General features: G+C 42.3%; 1 protein-coding gene across 1 annotated transcript in view; it reads right to left on the bottom strand.

Annotated features, from left to right (window-relative positions):
- Window positions 1-9,866, bottom strand: part of LOC308386242 (uncharacterized protein) — a 112,773-nt gene that overhangs the window by 101,909 nt on the left and 998 nt on the right. The gene's annotated exons all lie outside the window — the stretch shown is intronic.

Here is a 9,866-nt window from a genome sequence, read left to right as displayed (position 1 = left end):
CAGTGTGGTGCTGAGTGCTGATGGCTTCCAATCCTAAATGCTTCCATCTGTGTGGCAGAGTGTACGGCTGTGTTCTAGTCTTGTATAGTTAAACATTTAAGCACCCCTCAATGGGCTGGGAGGTGTGGGTCCAAATGAAGCTTTAGCTCGTTTTCTTCCTTTTGAGGAAACTACAAAGCAAAAGAAACTAATGAAGTCAAGGATTTATTTACCATACTGTCTAACAAACAAATGAAAACCCAAAGTTGTGACAGTGACGTAAGATTTGGTACAGATTTTATGTCACTCGCTCACTGAGTTACACACCCACTGCCCTTGCTCTGCGCCTTGGAGACCTAATACGTAGGAAACATCCACAGACCCTAAAGGGAAACGTATAAGGGAGTTCTGTAATGAATAGATGGCAGTCGTCCCGCCCCTCCTACCAAAGAGCCAATAAGTGACGAGCCAGAAAGCAGCAGGTGCAGCAGATCGTCTCATCGTAAAGATGTTTCCTGCCGTTCATGAAAACATGTACCTATCATAAAGAACTTGTTCTTAAACGGACTCTGGTGCCCTGCAGTAAAACAGCCGTCTGCTGCCAGACTGAGCACAGATAATATCTCACTGATTCCCTTCAGGTGGCCGAGCATGTGACAGCAGTCTTGTCCTGACAGGTAAATATGACTTGTGAAACAAGGCACAGACAGCTTTCCACCCACACGCCTTTTCAGTGCTGGGGTGTAGCTAAGTTAGGAGTGATAATCTATAACTTACACCAAAGTGATCTACTTCAGACTTCACCGAGAGAAATGCTGAAACGCACCAGCTGGCCCTCCGTGTTCCTGACATCAAAGCTGCAGCGTGGCAGCTGAGGGATCAAGAAGAGCAGGTCGGGCCGAGCTCAGGAGGAAAGGACGCACATTCAAAGAAAAGCTTCAACTTCTCAGGTTTGAAAGAACGGGGAGGCCCCACTGTGTAAGGATTATGACGGAGTCCCACACTAAACTGCCGTCTGCATTGTTTGGCTGCACACAGTCACATGGATGATGGATTTCCTCTGCTTCCTGATTCCTAGACAGAGGCTGGAATGACCTTAAAGACAGTATCCTGCTTTAGTCAGATGATCTGACTGTGGAGCACTGATCGGCTTTCCTAAATCCCACTTCTAACCTAATCTAATATTGAGTTTCACATGACTGCTGGGGGCTTTCTCTGACATAGTTTCAGATTTTAAAACAATCGTGATGTCAGCCATGGTGAGGTGAGTGTTTCAGGTGTCAGGATGAAGAGAACGAGGGCAAGGATGACACTCCACAGCCTGAGAAGAACACAGACAAACTCCATCGCAGTAACTAAGAACTTGTTTTTCCTTCCACCCTTCCCTGCCTGCCTCATTATTTCCCTCCTCAGCCCTTCCTTCCTTTATTTCTTCCTTCCTAAGTCTCTCTTTGGGCATTTTTAGTCTTTTTTTAATGAACATCAACCAATCAGATATTAAACAAGAGCAGACCAACACTCACAATCCTACAAGTTTGTATTATTTTAAGATTAAACCCAGACTGATCTTTTTTCCAACCCTGAACCAGTCGGTTTGTTGCTGAAGCCCAGCCAAGCTGTCCTGGCTCCTCAAAGATATATGACTGCAGAGTGAGCATTAAACCTAAAAGTACAAAAACACTAAATAGATTAACACACACAGATCAAAGATTTACTGGACGTAAGTATAAAAGCCTGGGCTGCAGAGCCAGCACCGACCGAGCCTGGTTTCAGACCTCTACCTTTAGCCACTGAACGCAGCGCTGAACATTTTCGTAGTTATTCTGAGCATGAAAGGGAAACGTTTATGAATGAGTTTCTACTAAACTGCATCCGCAGCATTAAACAGCAACCAGTGCCTGATGCCAGAGTGGAGCAGCCACAGCTCTTTACGGCTGTCATTTCATGTAGTTTACATCACACCAACCTCGTCAGTAGGTTTGACCTTACAGATGTGTGGCTGTGACAACAGAGCCAACATCGCTTTTGACGAACTAACAAATCTGGGGTCGAGCCAAACCTCATCCAGCTAAAGCATTAAGGTGCAGGTTTCCTGCTCTGTGCAGTGCATGCTTATTTGCACAGGACTGGTATTATTAGAGGAACCTGTGGGTTAGAAAATACGACTCCTGTGAAATGAAAACTCCTACATCTGCATTTCACGACAGGTTTACACCAGCTAAACAAAAGCTACCCTTTATAAATATGGGACAACTGTGGAGTCTGTTGTCTAAGCTAATCCCATGTAAGTGTGCCATGTGTGTAATTTGTAAAGTAAGAGTTGTTTGCACCCTCAGAGACGACGTTACCCTGGTTACCTGACCTTCACTCACTGTTTGATTTAGAGTCTTTAGGTTAGGAAAAAGGAATCTTCTTCATAACAATAAGAGACCTTTTCATTCAAAGTTTCACAACATTTACCCCACAAAGACCTGTCACATATTTTATGCTACTTTACTCTCTGATATGCTCAACAATTCTTTTCATTCTTGGGGGAAAACAGCCAAATGTTTGAAGCTGCGGACACTCGACGTGTGTCAACAAATGCTTTTAGTTTTTTAGATCACCTGTCATTTCAGGGAGTGTCCGTGCATGCTTTGGGCTGATTATTTATTTAAACACATGCAATCCAACAAAAGATAAAAGCAGCATTAGTAATTCCACCCAAGCTTGAGAGATTTAAAACAGGAAATAAACCTCAGCACTGTATGATCATCCTTCACATGCTACAGTAGTGGAAAAGAAGGAGAAGAAACCAATCCAGCGACTGCACATTAACGAGTTTTCACCATACATGAGCCGACCTACGTAACAGAAAGGTCTCAGTGCGTGGCCAACAAGCTGTAAGAGAATAAGCTTCACTCTGGAAATTTATTATGACAATAAATGCAGCTGGCAGCCTGTGACGATGTGCCAGCGACAGAACCAGTTCAGCCAGACACGCAACGCCCACAAACATGCTCCTCACCAATGATTAGGCCTGTTCGATATAACCATATATATCAGCTGACGATATAAAAACGTCCATCGTTATCTATGATGCCATCGTTTGTTTCGTGGTGTCGTAAAATAAACTGTTTACAGCGATATTTGTTCATGGTTCTGATGGTGACTGTAGTGACTTTATTCATGTCTTAAAGTTAGCAGTTAGACTCTATAACTCCTCAATCACGATGTCATAAGTCACTGGACACTGTGAACATCCACGGTCACCACTTCATGCATAATGGACTTTCCATGACCTTCCAAGCTATATAGTCTATGTCTTCCATATTTCCAACTATATCCACAATCACATACTGTGTATGCTACCATTGTATATAGTGTGTTATCTTACTTTTTTTCATTGATTGTACTTAATTGTATTTTTGTATTTCCTTCATATATCTGTACCTGAGCTGAGGTGATGCAAAAATTTCCCCGCTGTGGGATCAATAAAGTCTTATCTTATCTTAAGTTCTCTCTTTCTCTTATATTTAATATAACCACACAGACAAGTGCCTGTTTTTACGTGTTGTCGTTAGCAACAATGACGGTAAAACCATCGTGGCTCTGCTGTCCGCTTGTTTGTTTTCTACTAAACCTTTCACAATAAAGCTCAAGATCCTGTTGAGACTTTTCAAAATAAACTGAATCACGTGAAAGATGCAGAGAGTTTACAGATGAGAAGAAAAAAAGAGCCGTCAGGTGCTAAAAAATAAACCTTAGACTCAAACTTTTAAAGAAAATGTCGGCCGTTACAACTTATGTCTAAAAATGTATCGTTTCATCGGTTAAAACACTCGACTGCAGCTACACCACGCGCAGCTGGAAACACTTCACGCAAGTCGAGCTGCCCGAGATTCACAGAATTTACAGAAAATGAGGGCTGCACGATTAATCGTTAGAAAATCGCGATCTCGATTCATACTTATGTGCGATCTCATTTCCAAATGACAACGATTTAAAAAAAAAAAAATAAGACGACGATTGTACCGCATTTTGATCCGGGACGTACTCTGCATGAAAACAAGCGCTCACTCTTCCTGCTCGACAAATGACAAGGGCGGAGCCTTATACCACGTGATACAGAAGCTGTGCCGTGTGATGCTAAAATTAGCAGGGAAACAACAACGGAGAGCACGTCAGGGATGACGAGAAAGTGACAGGAGAAAATCCGTCCCGGTCAACCACCCAAACATCAATAACGGGAACCTTATACAGCGCTTCCCTTTACCCGTCGAACTCCCGCAGGCACAAAGACATTACGGAGGCTATCACTTATCACCTGACCAAAGATATGGCTCCATCAACACTGTGCAAAACGAGGGATTTAGGAGAATGATCAACACCCTAGACAAACGCTACACAGTGCCGTCCCGCAACTATTTTTCTATTGTTGCACTACCTGCTCTGTACACGCAGCGTCGAGCAACGGTGGAGACGGAATTTCAAGCAGTACAACATTTTGCAGCAACAACAAAACGTGAGACATTTGTTGTTTTATGTTTATTTATTGTTTTTATGTTCAGTCTCAACTGTTACGAAGTTGATGTGCAGTTAATATGTGCAATAAATATTTATACTGGAAAAGAAAATGGTGAGAGAATCGTGATCTCAATTCTAAGCCAAGAAATCGTGATTCTCATTTTATGCAAAATCGTGCAGCCCTACAGAAAATATTACATTTCTGTGATTTATATCGTTGTCAGGACGATAAATGTCTTATATCGGGATATGAGACTTTGGTCATATCGCACAGCCCTACTAATGATGCAGGATTGAAAGTCAGTCTACTCTGATACGCCAACATTCAGTTTTCACAAGGTTACAGAAGCCTTGTGTTGGTGACGAGGTATGTGACCAGGCAAAGCTGAAGTGTGGCAGGTGCCACAGTCGGTGAAGGTAACCACAGCAGTGAGGTCCATAAATATCTGCACAGAGACATTCTGGTACGTTACCACACTGACTTTAAATGAAACAACTCAGATAAAGTCCAGACTTTCAGCTTTAATCTACTAGATGGTCTCTTTTCACTCCCTAAACAAATCTTAGTTGTCACACTGGATTTTGGCACACAACTGCAGTTTTTCTTACAGTGTTTTCAGCCGTGGATCTGCACTGCCTACTTCAGCAGTGGGCTACCATCAAGTCCCATCTCAGAGTTTTTCCAAGAAATTCAAACTGTGCACAGCTTTAAAACTACTGAGTGGTATTTGACTTTGGCAAGAGGCAGCTGGGTATTACAGTGATGGAATTAATTATTTGATCCCCTGCTGAAATAATCAGTTCCTACAGCTGTAATTGTAAGAACTGGACAGCCTCCGATTTTGATGGTAGTTTCATTTTAATGGAGAGACAGAACAGAAACAGAAAATCCAGAGAAACGTGAGACAAAGGTTACAAATCGATTTGCATGCCTTTGAGGAAATAAGTATCTGACCAGAACGTTGGCTTCCACAGACTGTGTGCATGTGTGCGCACAGATCACAAACACTCCGAGTTACAGATCCTGATCTCTACTGGTTATGTTTATCAAGCCGTCCACAGAACCAGGTTTACAACATTAGGAAATTGCTGCAGTACTTAGTGCAAAACATACTGTAAGATAGGGCTGAACGATATATCGCATTTGCGATAATATCGCGACATGATCAAGTGCAATTTTCTAACCGCAAAGGCTGCGATTATACTCTGGACATGTCCAAATTCATGGGCTGCATCCTCCTGAGGCCGCATTTGTAGACCGATTACGTCACAGCGACGCGCCGAAGGCTGTCCAAATTACTACCATATCCCAGAATTCATAGCGCGGCCCAGCCAAACTCCAGTTTCCAGCAATGGCGGCCGCTACTAAGTTTTAAAATTACTCATACTAATCTTTCTGGGTCACAAAATAAACTTTTAACATATTTTCAGGCGAGAAAGTAGTTGTGTAAACATCAAATATCTGCTCGGTTTATCAAGATATCCCATATTTGCAAAAGTGCTTCGACGTTTTCAGAGGCGTCTGCTACCCACCAGCTCGACAGCTAGCCGGGAGCTCGAGGATTACTGATGCGGCCGAGAACGGCACAACTCCCGGCACATCATTTTCAGATCACCGCGGAGTTTCGCTGCTCGGGTTAAACGTAATATATAAGTCACTTAGACAACCTAAAAATGTTATTGTTGGGCTTTTTTCAGTGTTTTGTTTGTTCGTGAGTAAATCGGTTTGGCTGAGATTAAAGTTATTAGATTAGATAAAATAAAACTTTATTAATCCCCCGGGTGGGTTCCTCCTTGGTTTTCACACAGCTGACTAAACGTCAAACAGAAAACTTATTAAACAGAAGTATGAGACAGTCGAGAATTTACACCAGTGTCTGGTTATATTTTAGATAGCAAGAAGCAGACGGCCGAGTTTATTAAGCTCCACCGAGACAGCGGTGACGCTAATCAGAACTAGACCGTCCAATTTCACGCCTTTAAACTTTAAAGGCGTGTTTGTGTGTGTGTTTATACAATTGCTATTATGTTTGCACTTTATGTGTAATGTTACTGACTGCAGAGATCAGTAAGATGTGTGTATTTTTTATTTATTAGTTTTATTTATTTAATATTATTTTTTAATTGAATGACTGTCTAGTAGTTCACAGATGTCGAAAAACTGAGTGTGGTAAAGCCACTGATTTTTTTTATGTATATTTCTGCAATCTGCACATTGTACTGACTTTCATTTTAATGTTTACACCAGGGTTCCTTGTCAGCACTTTATGCTCAGATGTTTGTAAGCTAAAAATAAACTATTGTGTATGTTCAAATATACTGTTGTGATTGAAGAAGTTAAATAAAAATGTCAGTCATCAATTCATGCATCACCTCATGTCATCATAACAGAGGTCTGTCTTCCAGGAAAGAACAGTTTAAAATTAATGTAATATAGTATTGGCCATACTATATGATGTATTGCTTGTCTTTGTTTAATAATACAGAAGACAAAGACCTTAAAAAATAATCGCATATCGCATCGCAATCGCAATATTGGGGCAAAAAATCGCAATTAGATTATTTTCCATAATCGTTCAGCCCTACTGTAAGACAACACTTAAATAAACATAAAAATTAAAAGTGCTAAGCAGACAGATATACGATCAGTGCAAACATGGAGCAGATGCAGAGAACACCGTGCAGGGTCGTGTGTTTGTGGTGCCAACAGTCATACGGTTGTTGTTCACGAGTCCAGAGGGGAAGAAACTGTACGAGAGGTTTTGGTCCCTCTATTCATTCCTTCTATCTCAACCTCTCCACAGTCATGAGCAACACCAAAGAGCTGCCAAAGGACGTCAGAGACAGGATTTTAAACCTGCACAAGGCTGGAATGAGACCATCAGCGTGAAGCTTGATGAGAAGGACGACAACTACTGCTGCGAATATTCACAAATGGTTCAATAATCGGGCCAACAATCGTCAGAAAAATATTTTTTCCCCTGCTGAATTATTTCCCCCAAATGTAAAAGTGGCCAGACAGTGGCAGATGTCCTGTAATAGAATATGAAAAGTTGGGAACTTGTAGAGTTATAAAATAGGAAGAGAAGAAACCAGATGTTCCAGTGGAAACGTGGGCTCTGGCAGACGCTCGGTGCTGCCGTTCTTCTATCAAACAGATGTAGTAAAAGACTTTTGAGGTACTTTCTCTTCTGAACAAGAGTAAAACATAAAAAACTGTTTCAGCGACACAGAGAACAGGAGATGTGCATCGTACCCTAGAAAGGAAATGATCAGACACAAACACCCAGTGTTTCAGCCACTCCTGTGAAAGCTGGAGTGGCAGTAGCTCACCAAACAGACTGTTTGATAACCGTCAGGGCTGCGGGTGGACTTACAGCATCAGGACATTGTAGGGATGTGACTGGATCAGGTCCATAATCATCCAGGGCCTTAGATCAGTCCCACCTCTTATTTCCCCACCACTCAGTAATCTGGCTGCTACAGGATTGGAGAGTAATCTGGATAGAAGGAGTGATGAAGGGAGGGAGGCTGCTACCGAGGGTCAATCCTCTGCTGTCAGTCCTCTTTATATCAATTTCTGTGATAAATTCACTGCTAAACTGCAGTGCAGGTGGAGGCGCAAGGTTGCATGTAAAGGAGGCAATGCACACGTGCTTGGAACAGCAGAATAAAAAAAGTTACCAAATGACATTCAACACAGAAAACCTGCAGAAACACCTGATGTGACGCAGCATGCAGAATCCAAGCCCACAATCTACTCATATAGATGCTCAATACTAGAAGGTGTTTGGTAAAGATGCAACCTGATAAATACTCAAATACATCACTCTGGTAAATATATATATATAATTAACTTGTAATAAAAACTTGACTAAGTTTACAAGATGTAACCGACTGATTGACAGCATTAGCGCCGCAGGCTAAACGTGGAAGGTTTCCAGCATCACTAAGTTTCGCTGACTGACTGGCCAGCTCACACGAGGCTGCACTGAGCGGCTCATCATCGTTTTGAAGCTCACACATCAGAACCCGTTCAATAAAACTTTCCAGACATTGTTTTAGTTTTCTCTGCAGACAATGACGCAAAGAGGACGCATGTGGGCAATAACGGAAAGCCCGGTTGTTCTTGATTACATCACTACTAGGCTGTTCCTGTGCTGTGTCACATATAGTGATGATGCAATCCTGTTGCCCAAAGAACGACTAGCTTGACGACAGAATGAAGCTGTTAGGAAAACTGAGCAAGCTCCACCCACTAATTAAGATGGACAGATGTGGGTTCAAGCTGGAAAGTGATTGGTGCATTAGGGATGAAGCTAAATTCATTTTTTTGCTTTTAATTGCAATTTGGCATCTCTCCTCAAACCTGGTTGGAACGCTCCGAGACAGCCGAGGTTTGACATACGGACGATGTGCTACTGCGTTAAGAATCCTCTACAGGTACGACAGTTACAGCTTTATTCTTGGCTAACGAGGCGATGCTATTCAGCAACTATCAGCGGGACGATAACTATGACTCGGCATGATGGTGCAGTCCCCACCCAGTCTGCTCCAAGGAAACAAACCTTCACTGTGACATATGACAGAATTCACCACACTATCCTTGAACATTTGGCCAGAGCAAAAACAGTGTGACACAGCAGATAAATGTGGGACAGTGACATCAGCAAATCCATCTTGTTTGCAGATATGCTGACATCAGTCAACACGGTTCTCACACTGATATCCAACCTATACTGTGTTGCTACCCAATTTCTGCCATAATAGGGAAAGCCTGGGGTTTATTCTTTAAATATTAAACAGCCATTAGCAACATTAAGAGCAGTGTAACAGTGTAACAAGCTGTGATAAGAGTTAAAACAACAGTGCCAGCAGATACAGCATCCCTCTGAAAATTGGATGTGTCATGGATGAGAGTGCGTGGCAGGCAGAGGGGTCTCACAGAGACTACAACACGTGCAGCTGCAGACCAAAACATTACTCAGTGAATATTCCTCTGAAAGGGTTCGATAACAAATAGTTCAATGCTCAGTCCATACAACTCCTGAAGCTTTTGTGCTACCTATAACTATCCTTTCCACACACACACACAAACACACACATGCACACCTACTACAGAGGAGCCAGCATAAAGAAGGTTTCTCCAATAAGTCTGAAAACCAGTGTGGGCCACTGTTCCTCAAGTAAAGCTGAGCATGTTCAACGGTCTGCTTGCTACACATTGCTTTCCTCACACACTGTACATAAAAGACGGACGTTGCAACCATGACATCTGCTAACGGTTGAACTCTGCATTATAAAACACAAACACGAGTTTTAGTCCTTCACCACACTGGTTTTTGGACCAAGATGTGACCGTATCTGGGCATGAGGGTGGG

Source organism: Rhamphochromis sp. 'chilingali' (assembly GCF_963969265.1).
Source record: "Rhamphochromis sp. 'chilingali' genome assembly, chromosome: 18".
In the NCBI taxonomy this organism is placed as follows: domain Eukaryota; kingdom Metazoa; phylum Chordata; class Actinopteri; order Cichliformes; family Cichlidae; genus Rhamphochromis; species Rhamphochromis sp. 'chilingali'.
This window is presented reverse-complemented; position numbering and strand designations above follow the sequence as displayed.